The 25124-nt window shown below is 44.4% G+C and overlaps 1 protein-coding gene across 1 annotated transcript in view; it reads right to left on the bottom strand.

Annotated features, from left to right (window-relative positions):
- The window catches only part of LOC141077459 (uncharacterized), a 261894-nt gene that overhangs the window by 208109 nt on the left and 28661 nt on the right, over window positions 1-25124 (bottom strand). The window lies entirely within an intron of this gene.

Here is a 25124-nt window from a genome sequence, read left to right as displayed (position 1 = left end):
CAGCAAAGGTTTATAAATTACACAAGGGATGCAGTAAAAGGGATAGCTGAACAATTAGGCCCAACTTCTTTAATGACACATCAGAATAGGATGGCTTTGGATATGTTGCTAGCGGAAAAAGGGGGCGTGTGCAAGATGTTTGGAACGTTTTGCTGTACCTTCATTCCCAATAATACAAGTCCAGATGGGAGTATCACCAAGGCGTTGGAGGGTCTTACATCCCTGTCCGAAGAATTGGCAGAAAATTCGGGTATCAACAATCCCTTCATGGACTGGTTGGAATCCTGGTTCGGTAGATGGAGTCATCTTGTGTCCAGCCTCCTCATCTCTCTGGCAGTAGTAGCAGCAGTACTTGTGACCTGTGGATGCTGCTGCATACCATGTATCAGAGGACTACTTCAAAGATTGATTGATGCGTCTATTACTAAAACTATGTACATTACATTGAAACCTTATAATGATGATTATGAGCAAATGGTTTGAGGTTGAGAATTAGATATGATCTCCCTTTCCCTATGGGGAATTCGGCAGAAGAAGGGTTAGGAAGTCCGACACTGGCATTAGGCCTTTGAATGTACCTATATGTGAATGGTAGAGTCATATCTGTTCTCAAAAGGGGGGACTGACAGGGAATTCTGTATGTCCTTTTAATATCAATGTATTTCTGGGGTCTTACATGCATACTCTGTATATGAAAATGCTGTCTCATGATAATGATTACCTATAACCTTATTCTTCATAAGAACTTGTACGTGATGGATAAACTGTTTACTGCACCCAGTTGGACATTGAAACTACACGTCCACATATTAGGTAGATACTGGGGCCATAAATGCTTACTAAGACAGGTTAATGAGGCTAATTGAGCTATAAACAGTCATGAGGATAGATAAATGAGAATGATATTGGGATCTTGTGTAATTTACCCAAGACCTATTAAAGCTTTCAGCACGTCTACACAAATACTAATAATTAACAGCCGAGTACAATCTGATTGGTTAACGAATATGAATATGATTGGTTGGAACCATTTATGCTTACTGTTGAATGATCAATTGTCCAATGAAATGTGATGATGTAATGTTACCGCCTACTCAAATGAGCATATAAGCTACCTAATTAAATCAGAAAAGGGGGAACATCCTGCAGATACATACCCTGTCTCTGTGTGTGTTTGTTCTCCGCTACTCGAGTAGGCCTCAGACCATAATCTGGCAACCTTCCAGCATATCGATCTCCCGTTGAGAGATAAAGATCAAGTCACAAACTCATCAAGTGGAACAGACTGCCACGAGAGGTGGTGAGTTCTCTTTCAATAAAAGTCTTCAAACCGCGGCTGGACAGACATCTGTCTGGGATGATTTAGCGAATCCTGCTTTGAGCAGGGGGTTGGACCAGATGGCCCAGGAGATCCCTTCCAACTCTACGATTCTATGATTCTTTGATAGCCTGTAATCCACCTACATTCCCTATGATGGACTGTAATCCACCTATATTCCCTCTGAAGGACTGTAATCCACCTATATTCCCTTTGAAGGACTGAAATCCACCTACATTCCCTATGAAGGACTGTAATCCACCTACATTCCCTTTGAAGGACTGAAATCCACCTATATTCCCTTTGAAGGACTGAAATACACCTACATTCCCTATGAAGGACTTTGAAGGACTGTAATCCATCCACAATCCTTTTGAAGGACTGTAATCCACCTACATTCCCTTTGAAGGACTGTAATCCACCTACATTCCCTTTGTAAGACTGTAATCCACCTACATTCCCTTTAAAGGACTGTAATCCACCTACATTCCCTTTGAAGCAATGGGATGAAACTGAATGGGAGGAGACACAGATTAGATATAAAAAACTTTTTGACAGTTAGAGTGATCAATGAGTGGAACAGACTGCCACGAGAGGTGGTGAGTTCTCCTTCAATAGAAGTCTTCAAACAGAGGCTGGACAGACATCTGTCTGGGATGATTTAGCGAATCCTGCTTTGAGCAGGGGGTTGGACCAGATGGCTCAGGAAATCCCTTCCAACTCTACGATTCTATGAAAGACTGTAATCCACCTACGTTCCCTTTGAAGGACTGTAAGCCACCTACATTCCCTTTGAAGGACTGTAATCCCCCTACATTCCCTTTGAAGGTCTGTAATCCCCCTACATTTCCTTTGAAGGACTGTAATCCACCTACATTCCCTTTGCGCCAACTGGTGACTGATATCTCTACCCCTTATTCTGGTATAAACTCTGTCAATACCCTTGACCTTCATTGTACATTTATGGTACAATTTGAAGTGCATGAGGATTGTTTAGAGTACCTGTATCCTCGGCATTTTGCGTGGACATGATGTCCCTCACATGTTCTCGAGTCCTGACACGCAGTTCGTGAGATGTGAATCCAATATAGACCATCTTACATGATATACTACGTGCGTTGTGTGACATGTGATATAATCTTTTATCTGTAACCCCTTCTCATGTACAGCACTGTGGAATCAATGGTGCTATATAAATAATAATAATATTAATATTTTGTACTCTCTAAGGCCATCTGATGGTGTAAAGGATGAGGCGCGCAGTACGTTCTTACAGGCGTCGCAGTCACAGCAAGGGTTACCTCCACATTTTTTTCTCCCCGCCTTAAAAAGTTCATGGGATTTCGGCACACAATGGATATTAACTAGAAAATCTTTCAGGGTTTTATTTCTTCTAGCTGTCATCAGGGCTGCCATCAGGGCATTACTGCCCTGACTGGCGTATGGGGCCCGGTGGGCAGAGGGTGCCCACATCGGGCCCCGTCTCATCTGTTCACCGGGCCTTACCGGCAGGCTAAACCAGGCCCGCACGTCAATAGTTCACAGTCGCCAGCCAATTGGAGTCTGGCAGCTGACGTCAGCCGCAGCGCGCATGGTGAGTGCCTGCTTCAGCTGCGTGGAGGGGGCTTTGCCGCAGGAGTGCGGGCAGGTAAGAAGGACTTTTTATTTTTTAATTGAAAGCGGCAATCTGGGGGGGCCCAGGGCAGACTGTGAGACACGGGGGCAGAATGTGAGACATGGGGGCAGAATGCAAGACATGGGGGCAGAATGTGAGACACGGGGGCAGAATGCAAGACATGGGGGCAGAATGCAAGACATGGAAGCAGAATGGACATGGGGCAGAATGTGAGACATGGGGGCAGAATGCAAGACATGGGGCAGAATGTGAGACATGGGGGCAGAATGCAAGACATGGGGCAGAGTGTGAGACATGGGGCAGAATGCGAGATACAGGGGCAGAATGGACATGGGGCAGAATGTGAGACGCGGGACAGAATTCGAGACAAGAGGGCAGTATGTGAGACGTGGGGGCAGAATGCAAGACATGGGGGCAGAATGGACACGGGGCAGAATGGACACGGGGCAGAATGTGAGACATGGGGGCAGATTATGACAGTGAGACACAGGAGGGGGGCAGAATGGATACGGGGCAGAATGTGACATTGAGACAAAGGAGGGGCAGAATGGACATGGGGAAGAATGTGACAGTGAGACACAGGAGGGGGCAGAATGTGAGACATGGGGGCAGAATGTGAGACATGGGGGCAGAATGTGACAGTGAGACACAGGAGGGGGCAGAATGTGACAGTGAGACAAAGGAGGAGGCAGAATGGACGCGGGGGAAGAATGTGACTGTGAGACACAGGATGGGGCAGAATGGATACGGGGCAGAATGTGACAGTGAGACAAAGTAGGGGGCAGAATGTGAGGCACAGGGGCAGAATGTGACAGTAAGACACAGGAGGGGGCAGAATGTGACTGAGACACAGGAGGGGGCAGAATGGACATGGGGCAGAATGTGACAGTGAGACACAGGAGGGGGCAGAATATGAGGCACAGGGGCAGAATGTGACAGTAAGACACAGGAGGGGGTAGAATGTGACAGTGAGACACAGGAGGGGGCAGAATGGACAAGGGGGCAGAATGTGACAGTGAGACACAGGAGGGGGCAGAATGTGAGGCATGAGGCAGAATGTGACATTGAGACACAGGAATCCAGAAGAATCCAGGATATCTATAAGCAGAAAGATAGTGAGGAAACACTTAGCTAACCTAAATGAATTCAAGTCTCCAGGTCCAGATGAATTACACCCCAGAGTACTGAAGGGGATAGCAGAAGAAATTTTTGAACCCCTCTCCATAATCTTTGAAAATTCTTGGAGAACAGGAGAAGTGCCAGAAGACTGGAGAAGAGCAAATGTTGCTCCTATCTTCAAAAAGGGGAAGAAGGTGGACCCAGGCAACTATAGGCCGGTGAGTCTGACTTCTATACCAGGAAAGATCTTTGAACAAATTATTAAACATGTATGTCAGTACCTGGATAAGAATGTGGTGATTAAACAGAGTCAGCATGGGTTTGTAACTAATAAGTCATGTCAGACTAACTTAATTTCCTTCTATGACGGAATCACTGATTGGGTGGATCAAGGAAATGCTGTAGATATAGTATATCTTGACTTCAGCAAAGCATTTGACAAAGTCTCTCATACAATCCTTATTGAAAAAATGACTAAGTATGGAATGGACAAGGCAACTGTTAGGTGGATTCATAACTGGCTTAGTGATCGGACCCAAAGAGTGGTCGTAAATGGCTGCACATCCAGTTGGAAGAATGTCTCAAGTGGGGTACCACAGGGCTCTGTCCTGGGCCCTGTATTGTTCAACATCTTTATCAACCATTTAGATGAAGGAATTGAGGGTAAACTGATTAAATTTGCTGATGACACAAAGTTAGGAGGGATAGCTAACACTAGAGAAGAGAGAGGATTCAAAAAGATATAAATAAACTGGAGAAGTGGGCAGCAACTAACAGAATGGTTTTTAACAGGGAGAAATGCAAAGTACTACATCTGGGCAATAAAAATGAAAAAAGCATATACAGAATGGGAGGAATAGCGCTAAGTGACAGCACATGTGAAAAAGACTTGGGTATACTAATAGATCACAGACTGAATATGAGTCAACAGTGTGATGCAGCAGCAAAAAAGGCAAATGCAATTCTAGGATGTATTAACAGAAGCATACAGTCTAGATCACGTGAAGTCATTATTTCCCTCTACTCCTCTTTGGTCAGACCTCATCTGGAATATTGTGTCCAGTTTTGGGCACCACATTTTAAAAAAAAGACATCAACAAACTGGAGCAAGTTCAGAAAAGAGCGACCAGAATGGTGACCGGTCTGCAAACCCTGTCTTATGAGGAAAGGTTGCAGGATTTGGGAATGTTTAGTTTGCAAAAGAGAAGACTGAGAGGAGACTTAATAGCTGTCTATAAATATCTAAAGGGCTGTCACACTGTAGAAGGATCAACTTTATTCTCATTTGCACAAGGAAAGACTAGAAGCAATGGGATGAAACTGAATGGGAGGAGACGCAGATTAGATATTAGAAAAACCTTTTTAACAGTTAGAGTGATCAATGAGTGGAACAGGCTGCCACGAGAAGTGGTGAGTTCTCCTTCAATGGAAGTCTTCAAACAGAGGCTGGACAGACATCTGACTGGGATGATTTAGCGAATCCTGCTTTGAGCAGGGGGTTGGACCAGATGGCCCAGGAGGTCCCTTCCAACTCTCCGATTCTATGATTCTAGGAGGGGGCAGAATGTGAGACACAGAAAGGGGCAGGATGCGAGACACATGGCATGAAGGGAGACACATGGTGCAAGATCATGGGGCAGGATGGATACAATGTAGACAGATGGGACAGAATGGGGAGATCATATGGGGGTAGAATGGATACTCATGAGGGCAGGATGAGGGAAAATATCGCTGGAGCCAGGAATGAGACACACGGGGGACAGGATGGGGGATATTATTACCATAGGGCCTAATTAAGGGATATTATTACTGCAGTGATGTATTTTATTTTTTTGAGGACTCTGTTTTAAATGGGGGAAGGTCCTGTTACTGTGCAGAGCGACACTATGTTGCCTTTTTTTTCTTGATCTGGTGTAGTGTAAAAGTTGGGAAAAAAATTAAGTAATGTGTTCTGCAAGTGGAGCTCTAGATAACTGTGTTATTTCCTGCAGAGACAAGTCCTGGCTGGAAGACATGATGGCGGTCTGTGCTGGATGAAAGACTTAACCTAGAGACATCACTGGTGAGTCAGTGTGTTACCTGTACACTGACACTATACACTATATACAGAGTGCCTTTGTACAATGTCACCAGTGATCACTGTATTATCTGTGCATTGACACTATACACTATATACAGAGTTCCTGTGAACAATGTCACCAGTGATCACTGTATTACCTGTACACTGGCACTATATACAGAGGTCCTGTGCATAAGGTCACCGGTGATCACTGTATTACCTGTACACTGGCACTATATAAAAAGCTCCTGTGTGTAATGTTACTGGTGATCACTGTATTACCTGTACACAGACACTGCATACTAAGTACAGATCTCCTGTGCATAATGACACTTATGGTGATAGTATTTTTTTTTATTAATGATCAATATTGTAGTATTAAGTCAACATGTGGTGGTAATATGTGGTTTGGGCATGGTGCGGTAGTAGTTGTCCCTTGTATGTGCTATTATTCTGTCACTGTGGTGGTAATATGTGGTCTGGTCATGGTGTGGCTGTATTTGTTCCTTGTATGTGGTATTATAGGTCACTGTGTGATGGTAATATGTAGTCTGGACATGGTGTGGTGGTATTTGTCAGTTTGGATATGATATTATTGGTCATTTTAAAAACTGAAAAATAAATATACCAAAATTGTATTTGAATATTTTAACAAATATTTAATAGGTTAGAGTACAGTAGGGCCAGGCCAAAAGAGTCCACCTTGTTGTGGTGGTAAATTTAAAAAAATCTTTTAGCCAAAACAAGAGCTGCTGGCTGTGTGATCTGGAGATGGGAACTGTTAATGTGTGATTGGTGAGAAGTCGAGTTTTTCCAAGAGAGAGCAGTGGGACTGTGGACAGTTTGAGGGGTGGAGCCTGGGTGGAGTCTCAAGGGGGCCCCGAAAATTTTGCCTGTATGGGGCCCCGAAATTCCTAGTGGCAGCCCTGGCTGTCATTAATGGCGATTGAGAGAGATGTTTGGATAATGTGGCCTTAGTCCTGAGCACTGGCCAGTGTTTCTGAAAAATCCTGCTCCTAGCATCCCATTGATGATTGTACATGGATATACACTCACTGGCCACTTTATTAGGTACACCTGTCCAACTGTGTGTTAAGACTTAATTTCTAATCAGCCAATCACATGGCGGCAACTCAGTGCATTTAGGCATGTAGACATGGTCAAGACAATCTCCTGCAGTTCAAACCGAGCATCAGTATGGGGAAGAAAGGTGATTTGAGTGCCTTTGAACGTGGCATGATTGTTGGTGCCAGAAGGGCTGGTCTGAGTATTTCAGAAACTGCTGATCTACTGGGATTTTCACGCACAACCATCTCTAGGGTTTACAGAGAATGGTCCGAAAAAGAAAAAAAATCCAGTGAGCGGCAGTTCTGTGGCCGGAAATGCCTTGTTGATGCCAGAGGTCAGAGGAGAATGGGCAGACTGGTTCGAGCTGATAGAAAGGCAACAGTGACTCAAATTGCCACCCGTTACAACCAAGGTAGGCAGAAGAGCATCTCTGAACGCACAGTGCGTCGAACTTTGAGGCAGATGGGCTACAGCAGCAGAAGACCACACTGGGTACCACTCCTCTCAGCTAAGAACAGGAAACTGAGGCTACAATTTGCACAAGCTCATCGAAATTGGACAGTAGAAGATTGGAAAAACGTTGCCTGGTCTGATGAGTCTCGATTTCTGCTGCGACATTCGGATGGTAGGGTCAGAATTTGGCATAAACAACATGAAAGCATGGATCCATCCTGCCTTGTATCAACGGTTCAGGCTGGTGGTGGTGGTGTCATGGTGTGGGGAATTTTTTCTTGGCACTCTTTGGGCCCCTTGGTACCAATTGAGCATCGTTGCAACGCCACAGCCTACCTGAGTATTGTTGCTGACCATGTCCATCCCTTTATGACCACAATGTACCCAACATCTGATGGCTACTTTCAGCAGGATAATGCGCCATGTCATAAAGCTCGAATCATCTCAGATTGGTTTCTTGAACATGACAATGAGTTCACTGTACTCAAATGGCCTCCTCAGTCACCAGATCTCAATCCAATAGAGCATCTTTGGGATGTGGTGGAACGGGAGATTCGCATCAGGGATGTGCAGCCGACAAATCTGCGCCAACTGTGTGATGCCATCATGTCAATATGGTCCAAAATTTCTGAGGAATGCTTCCAGCACCTTGTTGAATCTCTGCCACGAAGAATTGAGGCAGTTCTGAAGGCAAAAGGGGGTCCAACCCGTTACTAGCATGGTGTACCTAATAAAGTGGCCAGTGAGTGTATACCGTATCTACTTATCACCACATATCTTTTTGTGGGATGAGAGTAGATTATTCCTAGTGCTCTCCTTGGCTCTTACATAGCCTTTTTTGATTTTTCTATGATCCATGCTGCCTGCGGACTGGGCAGCATGAGTAAGAGGACTGGTTCCCTTTAAGAAGGGGTCTGGCAGCAGCATCGGGGTGTATTAGAAGGGGTAGAAATCTTAGGGCTTTATGTGGCAATTATAAGAAACTCAAAACTGTAAAGCTATTTTGTGAGCCTACATCAATGGCATTTTAGCATCATGGGTCATTATTATAAATATGACCAGATTGGTGAAAGGTTAGATGCAATTGTTGCACAACAAACCTTCCAAGAACACTCGACAGAAAGCTCTATGGTGGGTTTAATCACTATTGCTGAAAAATCTTACAATTAGTGGATGCAAAACTTAAAGGTTATAGATTATTTTCTTGCTAAATGCAAAGTGAAGCAACTTTTTAAACTGTTTTTCATTAGAAATATTCTACCATTTTGCTTCTGTCTGTAAGCCCTTCATCTGGCTGACTGATCTGCAACAATTATAGTCCATCAGAAATCCTACTCAGCACTGATGGCTTTCTCTGCTGTCAGCCTCCTTTCTCTCATTGGTAGAGAAAGCAGCATAGAAGGGGTTGTACATAGAGATGGCCGAATCCGAACGCTAAAGTTCGGGATCCATACCAGACATCTAGAGTGTGGGCATGGACCCCGAACAAGGACTTCTCAAGGAAGTCCATGTTACTGTTTGGGTCTGGGAGTGCAGCCAGTCAACAAGCTTTTTCTGTCTGAGCACTTCCAGCCCCATCACAGCACCATATGAAAAAAAGACAAGGGGTCCTCACTGTTTTCGATAACCGGCATTATGTTCTCGTTAGTGTAGGGATAGGACGCATCTGGAATGAGGGAGATTGTAACTGCGCACTCTACAAACACAAAGCTGTGTGTACTCTGTAAGCCATATCTGTGCTAGTACTGTGCTATAAGTTGGTGTGTGTACTCTGTAAGCCATATCTGTGCTAGTACTGTGCTATAAGTTGCTGTGTGTACTCTGTAAGTCATATCTGTGTTAGTACTGTGCTAAAAGCTGCTGTGTGTACTCTGTAAGCCATATCTGTGCTAGTACTGTGCTATAAGTTGCTGTGTGTACTCTGCAAGTCATATCTGTGCTAGTACTGTGCTAAAAGCTGCTGTGTGTACTCTGTAAGCCATATCTGTGCTAATACTGTGCTAAAAGCCATTGTGTGTACTCTATAAGTCATATCTGTGCTAGTACTGTGCTATAAGACGCTGTGTTTTCTATTAGTCTGAGAAATACATATTGGCATCAGTTGTCTCTTTGCTATTAGTAGAAAAAAGTGGAATTGCAAATTTTTGCAATTTCACCACACATGGAATGGTGTCATTCAAAAGTATAACTCGTCCCCACCAAAAAAAAGCCATACTTATATGAATGCGGTACACTATTATCTTTTGAACAATTACAAGCTAAGTGCAATGTCCCGAGGTCACAATTCTTCCGATATTTGCAAATAAGATCAGCCTTTCAATCGCACATGAGACATGTCAGTATGAATAATGCTATTTCGTCTCTACCCTTGATAGGCATTCTCAAATCACAGGGTCCCCAGGGTCTCATCTCCTCTCTGTACACACACATGCTATCGGTGGGGACGGAATCTGCCGTATGCTTGGTTAGGGGGAAATGGGAAAGGCTCATCCCTGATACTCAGGGAGAGGAGTGGGAGGAAATTCTGGAGTCACCAACTAAGGAGTCTCCGTCAATTAACAATAGAATGATACAACTTTATATCATAAACCAATCATGTTTGAATCCGACTCGACTTTTTAAGATGGGCAGTTTCCAATCTTCGGAGTGTCTGAGATGCCATGCATCCGATGCAGATTTTGTGCACATGATTTGGCAATGTCCGATTATAGTACACTACTGGAAAGAGGTGACGTTATTATTAACCTCCCTGGCACAGATTCCTGTTCCCCTTGAGCCATTGGTTTGTCTGTTTGGGGTGTGGGATGATGAGACATGGGGACACTATACGGGGATTTTCTTATGGGAGACATTGTTCATGGCACGGAAGGTGTTGGCACTGCGGTGGATGGGGGGTTCGGATTCCTCCCTTAGGGCCTGGAAAGAATTGGTGAACTCGATTATCCCATATGAGCGTACGCTTTACCAAAACAGAGGGTGCCCGGGTAAATTTGAGAAGATATGGGAGAGGTGGAACTCCTCTCACCTCAGGTTGTAGGACGGAGATATCGCATGATAAAGAGCTAAACATATAGACATAGGCTGCAAATAGTTGTTTTGTAGTAGTAGTAATGTTTTAGAAGTAGGCAGGCTTTATTATTTGAATAATAATACAGACTAATGTAAGGCAATTGACAGTATGTTTTATTCAATGCACAGTTGGTGTACACACGCTGTTTGACATTGATGCTCTGTGATATGTATGTGTGTTACATGATATTGTCATTGCTGTCAGTTTGCATACTGTATACCCTGCCTTTGGTTCAATAAACGAATTTAAAAGAAAAAAAGCCATACTGATGGAAAAATAAAAAAGTTGTGGAACAAAGGCAAAATCGGAAAATTGTCCAGGGGTGACGGGGTTAAGATAAAACGAGGGAGGGTGGATTTAAATTATAGCCTGACTCCGGTTTTCTGCCTAATTTGATACCCAAAATGGCAATTTTAATATCAAGGAGTGTTTACTTTGTAATATACAACGCCTGGATAAAATCTTCATACCCTCAAAACATTTTTTACATTACACCCACAAACATAAATGTTTCTTTAATGGGATTTTCAGTGATAAATCAACACAGTAGCAAGTTTGTGACATGTAAAAGGAAATGATACATGGTTTTCTAAATATCATAAAATATATACAGTGGGGAAAAAAAGTATTTAGTCAGTCAGCAATAGTGCAAGTTCCACCACTTAAAAAGATGAGAGGCGTCTGTAATTTACATCATAGGTAGACCTCAACTATGGGAGACAAACTGAGAAAAAAAAAATCCAGAAAATCACATTGTTTTTTTTTTCATTTTATTTGCATATTATGGTGGAAAATAAGTATTTGGTCAGAAACAAGCAATCAAGATTTCTGGCTCACACAGACCTGTAACTTCTTCTTTAAGAGTCTCCTCTTTCCTCCACTCATTACCTGTAGTAATGGCACCTGTTTAAACTTGTTATCAGTATAAAAAGACACCTGTGCACATCCTCAAACAGTCTGACTCCAAACTCCACTATGGTGAAGACCAAAGAGCTGTCAAAGGACACCAGAAACAAAATTGTAGCCCTGCACCAGGCTGGGAAGACTGAATCTGCAATAGCCAACCAGCTTGGAGTGAAGAAATCAACTGTGGGAGCAATAATTAGAAAATGGAAGACATACAAGACCACTGATAATCTCCCTCAATCTGGTGCTCCACGCAAAATCCCACCCCGTGGGGTCAGAATGATCACAAGAACGGTGAGCAAAAATCCCAGAACCACGCGGGGGGACCTAGTGAATGAACTGCAGTGAGCTGAGACCAATGTAACAAGGCCTACCATAAGTAACACACTACGCCACCATGGACTCAGATCCTGCAGTGCCAGACGTGTCCCACTGCTTAAGCCTGTACATGTCCGGGCCCGTCTGAAGTTTGCTAGAGAGCATTTGGATGATCCAGAGGAGTTTTGGGAGAATGTCCTATGGTCTGATGAAACCAAACTGGAACTGTTTGGTAGAAACACAACTTGTCGTGTTTGGAGGAAAAAGAATACTGAGTTGCATCCATCAAACACCATACCTACTGTAAAGCATGGTGGTGGAAACATCATGCTTTGGGGCTGTTTCTCTGCAAATGGGCCAGGACGACTGATCCGGGTACATGAAAGAATGAATTGGGCCATGTATCGTGAGATTTTGAGTGCAAACCTCCTTCCATCAGCAAGGGCATTGAAGATGAAACGTGGTTGGGTCTTTCAACATGACAATGATCCAAAGCACACCGCCAGGGCAACGGAGTGGCTTCGTAAGAAGCATTTCAAGGTCCTGGAGTGGCCTAGCCAGTCTCCAGATCTCAACCCTATAGAAAACCTTTGGAGGGAGTTGAAAGTCCGTGTTGCCAAGCGAAAAGCCAAAAACATCACTGCTCTAGAGTAGATCTGCATGGAGGAATGGGCCAACATACCAACAACAGTGTGTGGCAACCTTGTGAAGACTTACAGAAAACGTTTGACCTCTGTCATTGCCAACAAAGGATATATCACAAAGTATTGAGATGAAATTTCGTTTCTGACCAAATACTTATTTTCCACCATAATATGCAAATAAAATGAAAAAAAAACAGACAATGTGATTTTCTGGATTTTTTTTTCTCAGTTTGTCTCCCATAGTTGAGGTCTACCTATGATGTAAATTACAGACGCCTCTCATCTTTTTAAGTGGTGGAACTTGCACTATTGCTGACTGACTAAATACTTTTTTTCCCCACTGTAAATTGTAGCGTGCAATTGTGTTCAGCCCCTGAGTCAATACTTTTTAGGGCCACATTTCATTGTAATTACTGCTGCAGGTCTTTTGGGGTCGGTGTCTACACATGGCTTTGCTCATCTAGAGGTGACAGTTGTGCCTTTTCTTCTTTGCACACTTGCTTAGTGAGATTGCATGGAGATGCCTGAGAACAATTTTCATATCTTGTCATGGATGCTCACTGGGATTTGGGTCTGGACAGTGACTGGGCCGATGATGCTGAAATATTCTTTGATCTAAACCATCCATTGTAGCTTTGACAGGATGTTTAGGGTCATTGTCCTGTCGGAAGGTGAATCTATGCCCCAGTCTCAAGTCTTCTGCAGCCTGTAACAGGTTTTCCACCAGGATTGTCCTGTATTTAGCTCCATCCATCTTACCATCATCTCTGACCAGTTTCCCTGCCCCTGCTGAAGAAAAACCTCCCCAGTAGAGTTGAGTGAAATGGGTTGGTCAAATTCAAAAGTCACCCACTTTCGACAAAGTCGGGTTTTGCCGAGCGAAACCCAACCATAGCGTGGTCGGCCATGCAGTCGCCGACCCAAACGCCAAAGTTGCGTTTCCCATAATGCTTTCAGGTGCCTTTTCTCTGCCAATGAGCAAGGACGCACACTGTGGGCAACGCGATGACATGGGCAGCGGCCACCACCATCTTAGAGAAGGGCATTGCAGTGATTAGCTTGCTTTGTGTGGCGTCACAGTGCCTATAAAAGCCCTGACCGCAGACCGCCATTAGACTTCTGCCGATCTTAGCATAGGGAGAGGTTGCTGCCGCTGTTTCTCAATAGGGAGAGTGTTAGGCAGGAAAGCAAACAGATAGGCAGGGAAGAAAAAACATTCTGTGCTTGTGCTGATAGCAATTGTCCTGTACAGTTAGTGTGCAGTGACAGGAGAGGATTTTTTTGTGTGCAGTAGTGCTGGTTATTAGGCTGCCTTATTAGGCTACCTGATAGCTGCATTACTGTGTGCACAATGCTGTGCAGACTGCTTTTTACACAGCACTCCTACTTTTATTCTTTTTTTCTGCACAGTTACCGAGCATTTATTTTTTCCCACACCGTATAGAGGTGTACGCTCCTCACACACTACTGTGTACCGGCTGGTATCACGGACAAATACATGCTATGTGTGTGTGACTCTGGAAAAAAATAGACGGAGATTTACATTTTTCCATACATACACCGTATAGAGCTGTCTGCTTCTGATACAGTACCGTATATCTGCTGTTTGGATTACGGTCAAATCCATACTAAGACAGCATGTGTGTGTGATTCCAGAAATACATATACAGAGATTTACATTTTCCCCTACACCATATTCAGCTGTACGTTTCTGATACAGTACCATATATTTGCTGCTTGGATTACGGTCAAATACATACTGGGAGAGAGTTATAGATATGCACATGGTTGAGAGGCTGTGCGAACAGAGGCAGGCTGTAATGCATTTGTGGGAGGATACACGGGCAGGCAGTTTGAAGGCAGACATGGAGTTGTCGGGTGTGCAAGCTGAAAGACCTCTGTAAAGTCCTTCAGTGTTTTGAGGAATGCACACGGCTGGTAAGCGCAGACGACGCCATCATAAGCATGAGCATCCCACTTATGTGTCTGCTCATGCAAACTTTGACACACATTAAGGATCAGGCATCTGCAGCGGAGGACAAAGAGGAGGAGGGAAGCCTTGATGACAGTCAGCCATTGTCTGCCCAGGGAACTGTCCTGGATGAGGTGGAGGAAGAGAGGATTAGGGGAAGGATTATTTTGGGGAGGAGGATGCTTCTCGGGGGCAAGAGAAAATGTTGACTTGCCAAGGTCAGGTACAGGGTTTGTGCGTGACTGGAGGGATGTGGATTTGGCAGAAAGTGCTCCTCCACCCACCACTGGCAGTGTATCATTGACACCTGGAACATTGGCCCACATGTGTGATTATGTATTGCAGATCCTAAAAAGTGACCCCCGCATTGCCAAAATTATGAAGGATGACGACTACTGGTTGGACAGCATCCTCGATCCACGCTATAAAGGCAAATGACAGAACATCATGCCACAGGAGAACCTAGAGCTAATATTGGCGAACAAACAAGCAACTCTGGTAAACCGTTTGTTAGAGGCATTCCCAGCACACAGCAGCGGTGCAGGTTCTACCACGAGCCATACTGGGCCAAATGGAAGAGGTGTTCGTGGTCCACACAGCCGATCTGGCGTTGGAGACAGGGGTTTCATGACCATGTTGTGGACTGATTTCTCGAGGACCGCTCACACGACTGGTAATACTGAATCGATTGCAACAGACAGGAGACAGCAGTTGTCAACTATGGTTCAAAATTACCTCTCTTCCCCTATCGATGTTCTCCCTCACAGGTCATTCCCCTTTGACTACTGGGCCTTACAGGAGCTCGCTTGTCCTGCTGGTAGTGTGCTATCAGGTTACTTTAAAGCTTCAGCACCATGATTACATCATCTAGGTTAAAGAACATTGGGGGGGTTGAACTTATATAAGATAGCCCACACTCCAATCTACACTGATGACACCGCTAACCTGTGGCTCCACCAGAACTTCTTCTGATTTGACACCACCAAAAAAGTGATATCTATTAGAACACCCATATGACGAAGAAAAATTTCATTACCAGCTGGACCGGCGCAGGGAGTAATAGGACCAACGGCGAAAAGGATAAAGAAAAGGGGAAAAAGGTAAAGATAACAACGGAAGGGATCAGTTTGAAGAAGAGGGCACCTACCTAGAAAACGAGGAGAACCAAAAAAACTTTTAAATGTGAAATTGAAAGAACATGATGATGACGAACTAAACACACCTGCAAGTGACAGGGAAAGGGGACGACACAGGCGGGAAAACCCCAAAACAGACACCAAGGTTCAAGGGCCAAAGGTCACACCAAGACCTATTCCCAGGGTGACCACCCAGGGGGGGGCGGGACCAAGGAGGTAGAAAAGAATTTAGTTGAATTAAGAAAAAACAAAAAATTATTTATTAAAACAAGTCAGAAATCTCATTTAGCCCTCCAGGATTTATCGTGCCTAATTTATAAATCCAAAAAAATTTCACGTTTATTCAAGGCTTGAACCCTGTTCAGAGTATCAATGGGAATATGGTCTATAGGGGTAACCTTCAATTCGACATGACCCCTATACATAGCACTAACATGCCTCGATTACCCATGTTTTAAAAAACTTATTTTAATGTTGTGTCATTAATCCTTTTGTGTAGGGGTTAGATAGTTCTACCTATATACTGTTTACCGCATATACACTCTACAAGGTAGAGTACAAAACTTGACTGGCAATCTAGCCTGTACATGATGTTAAAAATTGTCCCTTTATCATTATGGGAAAAAAAGGTGGACGCTTTATGATTAATCTACAAACAGTTTTTTTTATTGCACCTATACAAACCCACAGACATTATCCTAGAGAAGGTATTAAATCCCTTTATAGCCGATTTCTTTTTCCTAAGTCTACTGGGGGCCAATATACTTTTTAAGGAAGGTGCTCTCTTGAATGTCGCCAATGGGGTCAGGGGTAAACATTTCTTGCATATGGGGTCATTTAGCAAGATCCCCCAATGTTTATGAATGATATCCTTAATCTCTTTATTTTGGATGAGAAGGTGGAGATAAAATTAACTGAAACCTCCAGAGTATTTTTATCTTATTTTCCCGAGACCAAACTGCAGAGTCGGCCGCCTATGCGATTTGTAAAAACTTCATCCAAGTGTACGGCTGCCCGCAACAAATACATTGGGATCAGGGAACGTGCTTCCTAGGAAGAGTCATGGAAGAACTGCATCATCTCTACGGTATCGATAAGTCTCGGACTACACCATATCACCCGCAGGGGAACGGATCCCGCGAACGATTTAATCGGACACTAATTCAAATTCTGCGTACCCTGGAAGCGACCGAAAGGCCCGCTGGCCTGAGTATGTCCCTGAACTGGTAACATAGTTATTAAGGTTGAAGGGAGACTTTAAGTCCATCTAGTTCATCCCATATCCTGTCCTAACTCGCCCTAACATGTTGATCCAGAGGAAGGCAAAACAAACCCATGTGGCAAACAGTAAGCTTCACATTGGGGAAAAAAATTCCTTCCCGACTCCACATACAGCAATCAGACTTGCTCCTTGGATCAACGCCATATTAAGGAAACTAGTGTATATACCCTGTAATATTATACTTTTCAAGAAAGGCATCCAGTCCCTTCTTAAATTTTAGTAGGGAATACAACATCATATGGCAGAGAGTTCCATAGTCTCACTGCTCTTACAGTAAAGAATCCGCGTCTATGAGTATGCTTAAACCTTCTTTCCTCCAGACGTAGAGGATGCCCCCTTGTCCCCGTCACAGGTCTAAGAGTAAAAAGATCATTAGAAAGCTCTTGGTATTGTCCCCGCATTTATTTATACATTGTAATAAGAGCATCCCGAAGCCTTCGATTTTCCAAACTAAATAACCCCAAGTGTAATAACCTGTCTTGGTATTGCAGACCCCCCAGTTCCCTAATAACCTTGGTCGCTCTTCTCTGCACCCGCTCCAGTTCAGCTATGTATTTCTTATACACCGGAGACCAGAACTGTACACAGTATTCTAAGTGTGGTCGCACTAGTGACTTATATAGAGGTAAAATTATGTTCTCCACATGAGCATCTATGCCTCCTTTAATACATCCCATTATTTTATTTGCCTTTGCAGCAGCTGCCTGACACTGGCCACTAAATGTGAGTTTGTCGTCCACCCATACACCCAGGTCTTTTTCAGTGACTGTTTTGCCCAGTGTTTTACAATTAAGCACATAATTATACATCTTGTTCGTTCTACCCAAGTGCATGACCTTACATTTATCCCCATTAAAGCTCATTTGCCATTTATCAGCCCAAGCTTCTAGTTTACGCCTGTAATATAAAATTGTCCTCCTCTGTATTGATTACCCTGCAGAGTTTAGTATCATCTGCAAATATTGAAATTCTACTCTCTATGCCCCCTACAAGGTCATTAATAAATGTTACCCCACTGCTAACCGTGACCCAGTCCGAGTGTGCTCCATTAATAACCACCCTTTGTTTCCTATCCCTGAGCCAGCTCTTAACCCACTTACACATATTTTCCCCTATCCCCATTGTTATCATTTTATGTATCAACCTTTTGTGTGGCACCGTATCAAAAGCTTTTGAAAAGTCCATGTACACCACGTCCACTGCATTCCCTTGGTCCAGTCCGGAACTTACCTCTTCATAAAAGCTTATCAGATTAGTCTGACAGGAACGGTCCCTTGTAAACCCATGTTGCTATTGGGTCATGAGGTTATTCTTCTCCAGATACTCCAGTATAGTATCTCTTAGAAAACCCTCCAGGATTTTACCCACAGTCGAGGTTAAACTTACTGGCCTATAATTTCCAAGTTCAGTTTTTGTCCCCTTTTTGAATATTGGCACCACATTTGCTATACGCCAGTCCTGTGGTACAGACCCTGTTATTATGGAATCTTTAAAGATTAAAAATAATGGTCTATCTATGACTGTGCTTAATTCCTGCAGTACTCGGGGGTGTATCCCAACCGGGCCCGGGGATTTGTCAATTTTAGTGATTTTTAGACGCCGCCGTACTTCCTGCTGGGTTAAGCAGGTGACATTTAATGGAGAATTTCTATCCCTGATCATGTTAACCGTCATGGGATTTTCTTGTGTAAATACTGTTGGAAAAAAGTCATTTAGCATATTGGCTTTTTCCTCATCCTCATCCACCATTTCACCCAGACTATTTTTAAGGGGGCCAACACTATCATTTTTTAGTTTCTTACTATTTATGTAGTTAAAGAATATTTTGGGATCATTTTTACTTTCTCTGGCAATGAGTCTCTCTGTCTCAATCTTTGCTGCCTTGATTTGCTTTACAGAATTTATTTAATCTTCTGTATTTATTTAATGCCTTATCACTACCTACTTGCTTTAATTCTTTAAATGCTTTATTTTTATCTCTTATTGCGCCCCTTACAGCTCTATTTAGCCATAGTGGTTTCCTCCTATTTCTATCATGTTTATTCTCATACGGTATATATTGTGCACAGGTCCTATTCAGGATACTAATAAACGTCTCCCATTTTCTTTGTGTATTTTTATGTCTTAGGACATCGTCCCAGTTAATTGCACCAAGATCATCATCTCTCATCCGTTGGAAATTTGCTTTCCTGAAGTTTAGTGTCCTTGTAACCCCTCTACTACACATCTTATTAAAGGATACATGAAAACTCATCTGGAATATTGTGTCCAGTTTTGGGCACCACATTTTAAAAAAGACATCAACAAACTGGAGCAAGTTCAGAAAAGAGCGACCAGAATGGTGACCGGTCTGCAAACCCTGTCTTATGAGGAAAGGTTGCAGGATTTGGATATGTTTAGTTTGCAAAAGAGAAGACTGAGAGGAGACTTAATAACTGTCTACAAATATCTAAAGGGCTGTCACATTGTAGAAGGATCAACTTTATTCTCATTTGCACAAGGAAAGACTAGAAGCAATGGGATGAAACTGAATGGGAGGAGACACAGATTAGATATTAGAAAAAACTTTTTGACAGTTAGAGTGATCGATGAGTGGAACAAGCTGCCACGAGAAGTGGCGAGTTCTCCTTCAATGGAAGTCTTCAAACAGAGGCTGGACAGACATCTGACTGGGATGATTTAGCGAATCCTGCTTTGAGCAGGGGGTTGGACCAGATGGCCCAGGAGGTCCCTTCCAACTCTACGATTCTATGACTATTCCCCCAGTGACCCCCAACCCTTATATCTGATCTGCGGTCTGGCCTGTGGGGTAATATTAGGTCTAGCAGTGCCCCCCTCTTGTTGGGTCCTGAACCAGTTGTGAAAGGTAATTGTCTCTCAAAGTGGTCAGACACCTATTACCTTTGCTGGAACTGCAGGTTTCTGTTCCCCAATGTATTTCAGGGTAGTTGAAGTCCCCCATAATAATGACTTCTCCTTGAGTCGCAGCTTCATCTATTTGCTTTATGAGGATATTCTCTGTTGCTTCCATTATTTTTGGAGACTTATAACAAACCCCTATCAGTAATTTATTATTTTTCCCCCCTCCCCCTATCTCCACCCACAGAGACTACATTTTCATTAGATTCATATATATTATCACGCAGGATGGGTTTTAAGGATGATTTTACATATAAACACACGCCTCCCCCTCGCTTATTTGTTCGGTCATTTCTGAACAGACTATAGCCCTGTAAATTAACAGCCCATTCATGGCTCTCGTCCAGTCATGTCTCAGATATCACCACCATGTCAGAATCATGTTCCAACAACATTAACTCCAATTCCTCCATGTTGTTGGTGAGGCTTCTGGCATTAGTATACATGCACTTTATGTATCTCTCTGTACCTCTATTCTTTCTTAATTAACTGTTCTAACCCCACCCCCCATGCCACCCCCACCCCAATTTCATTATTTGTGCCCAGGTCTCTATCTGCACTGTCTTCCCCTCCTATAAAAGGAATACTCTCCCCCCATCCCTAGTTTAAACACTCCTCCAACCTTCTAGCCATTTTCTCCCCCAGCACAGCTACACCCTCCCCATTGAGGTGCAGCCCGTCCCTAGCGTAGAACCTGTACCCAGTTCTGCAGGAACCCAAACCCCTCCTTCCTTTACCAACTCCTGAGCCACTTATTAACCTCCCTAATCTCCCGTTGCCTCTCTGGCGTGGCACGTGGTACAGGAAGTATTTCCGAAAATACCACCTTGGAGGTCCTTGCTTTAAGCTTACAGCCTAATTCCCTGAAATCATCTTTAAGGACCTTCCACCTACCTCTAACTTTGTCAATTGTGCCAATGTGCACCATGACCGCTGGATCCTCACCAGATGCTCTATAGATTTTACCCCCATATGCTGCCCCCCATAAGATGCTCTATAGATTTTACCCCCATATGCTGCCCCCATAAGATGCTCCATAGATTAACCCCATATGCTGCCCCTATAAGATGCTCCATAGATTTTACCCCCATATACTGCCCCCATAAGATGCTCCATAGATTTTACCCCCATATGCTGCCCCCATAAGATGCTCCATAGATTTTACCCCCATATGCTGCCCCCATAAGATGCTCCATAGATTTTACCCCCATATGCTGCCCCCATAAGGTGCTCCATAGATTTTACCCCCATATGCTGCCCCCATAAGATGCTCCATAGATTTTACCCCCATATGCTGCCCCCATAAGATGCTCCATAGATTTTACCCCCATATGCTGCCCCCCATAAGATGCTCCATAGATTATGCCCCCATGTGCTGTCGCTGCTGCATTTAAAAATAAAAAAAAATGACATACTCACCTCTCTGTCGCTGGGGGCCAGGTGCTGGTGTCACTGCTGGCACCTGAGATATTCACCTGTCCAGGGTCCATCGCTGATTGCTGCTGTTTGGCACGTCATCTGTCAGTGACGTTCAGACTGCAGGGGGCGCGGCGCGCACTAACCACTTCACCGTGCCCTCTGCTGTCTGAATATCACTGACATGACGTGCCAGACAGCAACAACACAAACAAAAAAGCACAGAATGACATGTGCAAAAATACCTTGCAATAAGACATATAACAGTCAGCAAGTGCTGATAAAAGGTAATAACAAACACAGGGTATTTAGTCGATACTTTTTTTGCAAAAAAATGTATACCAAGCTGCCTCACCAACGTCAAGGTAACCCGTATTGAAGCAGTCCCTATCTAATGTATTTAATACCTGAACATATGAACAGTGTCTAAATGAGCAGGATTAAGACAGGCACTTTCTGGTATGGGCATGTGATGCAAGACAGCTCCTTATGTGCATGTCACACAAGAGAGGGGTGGGGTCTCTCAAATCATGCATAAGCACGAAAAAAACTGGATTAAAAACACACATGTGGTGTGAACATGGTCCAACAGACTTGTTCACATTGTGCATGTCACATGTGTGTTTTTATTTCAGACAGCAGCAAGCAGCGATGGAACGGGGACAGGTGAATATTGCTACACTTACCCATCCTGGCGCAGCCTCGTTCTCCCGCGGTCTCCCTTCCTGCCTTCAGCAGTCACATGGTACCGCTCATTACACTCATAAATATGCTCATATTCATGAGTGTAATGAGCGGTACCACGTGACCGCTGAAGGAAGGAAGGGAGATCGCGGAGAAGCTGGGGGCTGCAGAGATCGTGCCAGGACAGGCAAGTATGACCTGACACCCCCGCCCCCCCTTCCCTCTGACCCCCTGTTGTATATGACTCGAATATAAGTCGAGAGGGGGACTTTGTTAGGAATCTGTGTCCTACCATACTTATGCAGAGATCCAGATCCTCACATTTGTCTCCAGAGGCTAAGTCCTTTCAGCCAGCTTCTGAGCATGCTCCTGGAATGAGCTCCCATTGGAGTTCAGGAGTCAGGTGCTCAGGTCCTGCTCCTGATTCCATTGGCTTAGCTCAGGGCTCTGGAGATTTCTGGCAGGTCCCGTACGCTATAAAAAGTGCGCATGGCCGCTATGCCATGCGCTAGTATTTTCATACTGCTGCTGTATGTATGGTGATGGATGCTTGGACTGGTGACTGACTTATTCTGAAACCCCTTCCCTCTGATATTACGATTGTGTGAGTGATTGGGCAGCTGCCAGTAGCAGCGCTAGCGCCAGCGCGCTCCAGCTATACGTTTTCAGCAGCTAGCGTCCTGCATCGCGCCAGCTAGATTGCGGTGTCTTCTCTGTGGCTCCATTCACACCGCGCTGCGATTGCAGTTTTCCGCGTCTGCAGTTGCGACGCCTCCTGTCTGATTTCACGGTAGGTCTAGAGGGAGTAGTCCTGCTGCCTAAGGCTACTTCTGTGACTATTTTTACCGTGACAGTTTCGCTGTTATTCTGTGTCCCCGAACAGACGTAGCGTGTCACTTTATTCTTTTCCCTGCAGCTCTGTGAGCATAACAGAGCTCTCTTCTGTGCACTTAGGGTGCAGTTAACCCCGTGCACATTACCGCCATAGTGCTCTGCCTCTCTAGCAGCGGTTGTATCACCTGCCGCACGGTGGACCCCGGGCGGCGAACACGTTTATTTATATTTTTTTAAGCGTGTACCGCCGCCGTAACATAATACTAGCGCCAGGGTCTAGATGCTGCCGTCCAGGCACTTATGGACGCGGTAGGGCGTATGTCCATGTCCGCCCTTGCGCCGACAGTTACCCGCCTCCCGTTGCCCGATAAATATGCTGGGGATGGAGTCCCTCCTCCATCAGCGGACCCGGGTGCATCTGTAGGAGATGGTCGCGAGCAGTTGATGTCGCTGGTTCGTTCGTCGGTGACTTCGTCTACGTGGCAAGCCTATGATGCCGTTAGACCGACTGTCTGGTTACTAGGACACTCCTACATATTTTGGGCAGCGCAGCGAGCTGAGTGCCGCCCTGGTGGGAGGCATCTAGGTTTCCGTGACGTGGCCTTCATGTGGAGAGGCATCAGGGGCTTGCAATGGCCACAAGTTCTACCGGAAGTGGTATCGATTGCAAGAGGAGCCAGGGGTCCTATGATTTTGGATTCTGCACGCGGGGGGGGGAATGTTCTATGTTCATACAAGGTGGCAGAGCTTCTCACAATGATGCGGGCTGATATGGAACGTTTCCATGTTTTTTTTTTCAGGAATTGGTGCTAGTCTGGTCTGAGATTGTCCCGAGGGCGGTGTGGCAAGGAGCTAGGGATGGTATTGCCGTTGAGCGCACTAGGAGGACCATACACGCCTGTATTTCTAAGATGGTGCGTGAGAGGTTTGGTTGTTAGACACAGACAACTAGAAGGGGATAATGCTGCTTTATTGAGACCTGACGGGGTGCACTTGAACGATATCGGGCTCGATAGCTTATCCGGTCTCCAAGATGGCATAGAGCAGGCATTGCTACTGATGGGTGGGGGTCGGAGTCCTGTTTGAGAAACAGGATCCTCCGTGGCGGTGGAGAAGTAATGGCACATAAGTTATGGCTTGCTGGCTGACTTGCCTGCGAATATGGAGTAGGGCATTAGGCAGCGAGCGCATTTTTAAGAAAGCTAAGTGCCTTTTCAAATGGTTGGTAAGAAAACATTTAATAAAGCTGTGACCGACCTTCCCCCATCACTTGGTCTCTGAGTTTTGATTTGTATGGTTAAGTGGGGCTGAGGAAATGCGCCAAGGGGTTGTTTAGCCCTATGTCAACACATTCATACAGGAGGAGAGGTACTGTGCAGTATATACATATACAGGAGTGGTACTGTGCAGTGTATATATATACAGGAGGAGTGGTACTGTGCAGTATATACATATACAGGAGTGGTACTGTGCAGTATATATATACAGGAGGAGTGGTACTGTGCAGTGTATATATACAGGAGGAGTGGTACTGTGCAGTATATACATATACAGGAGTGGTACTGTGCAGTGTATATATATATACACAGGATGAGTGGTACTGTGCAGTATATACATATATAGGAGTGGTACTGTGCAGTGTATTTATACAGGAGGAGTGGTAATGTGCAGTATATACATATACAGGAGTGGTACTGTGCAGTCTATATATACAGGAGGAGTGGTACTGTGCAGTATATACATATACAGGAGTGGTACTGTGCAGTGTATATATATATATATATAGGATGAGTGGTACTGTGCAGTATATACATATATAGGAGTGGTACTGTGCAGTGTATATATACAGGAGGAGTGGTACTGTGCAGTATATACATATACAGGAGTGGTACTGTGCAGTGTGTATATATACAGGAGGAGTGGTACTGTGCAGTATATACATATACAGGAGTGGTACTGTGCAGTGTATATATACAGGAGGAGTGGTACTGTGCAGAGTTTATATAAAGGAGGAGTGGTACTGTGCAGTATATACATATACAGGAGTGGTACTGTGCAGTATATATACAGGAAAGGAGGAGTTGTACTGTGCAGTGTATATATACAGGACAGAAGGAGTGGTACTGTGCAGTGTATATATACAGGAGGAGTGGTACTGTGCAGTGTGTATATACAGGAGGAGTGGTACTGTGCAGTGAATATATACAGGACTGGAGTGGTACTGTGCAGTGTATATATACAGGACAGGAGGAGTGGTACTGTGCAGCGTACATATACAGGACAGGAGTAG

Source organism: Dendrobates tinctorius, unplaced genomic scaffold (genome assembly GCF_039654945.1).
Source record: "Dendrobates tinctorius isolate UK_male_01 unplaced genomic scaffold, ASM3965494v1 ptg000452l, whole genome shotgun sequence".
Taxonomy (NCBI): Eukaryota; Metazoa; Chordata; class Amphibia; order Anura; family Dendrobatidae; genus Dendrobates; species Dendrobates tinctorius.
The sequence above is the reverse complement of the archived record's forward strand: the minus strand, read 5'-3'. Positions and strand labels throughout refer to the sequence as shown.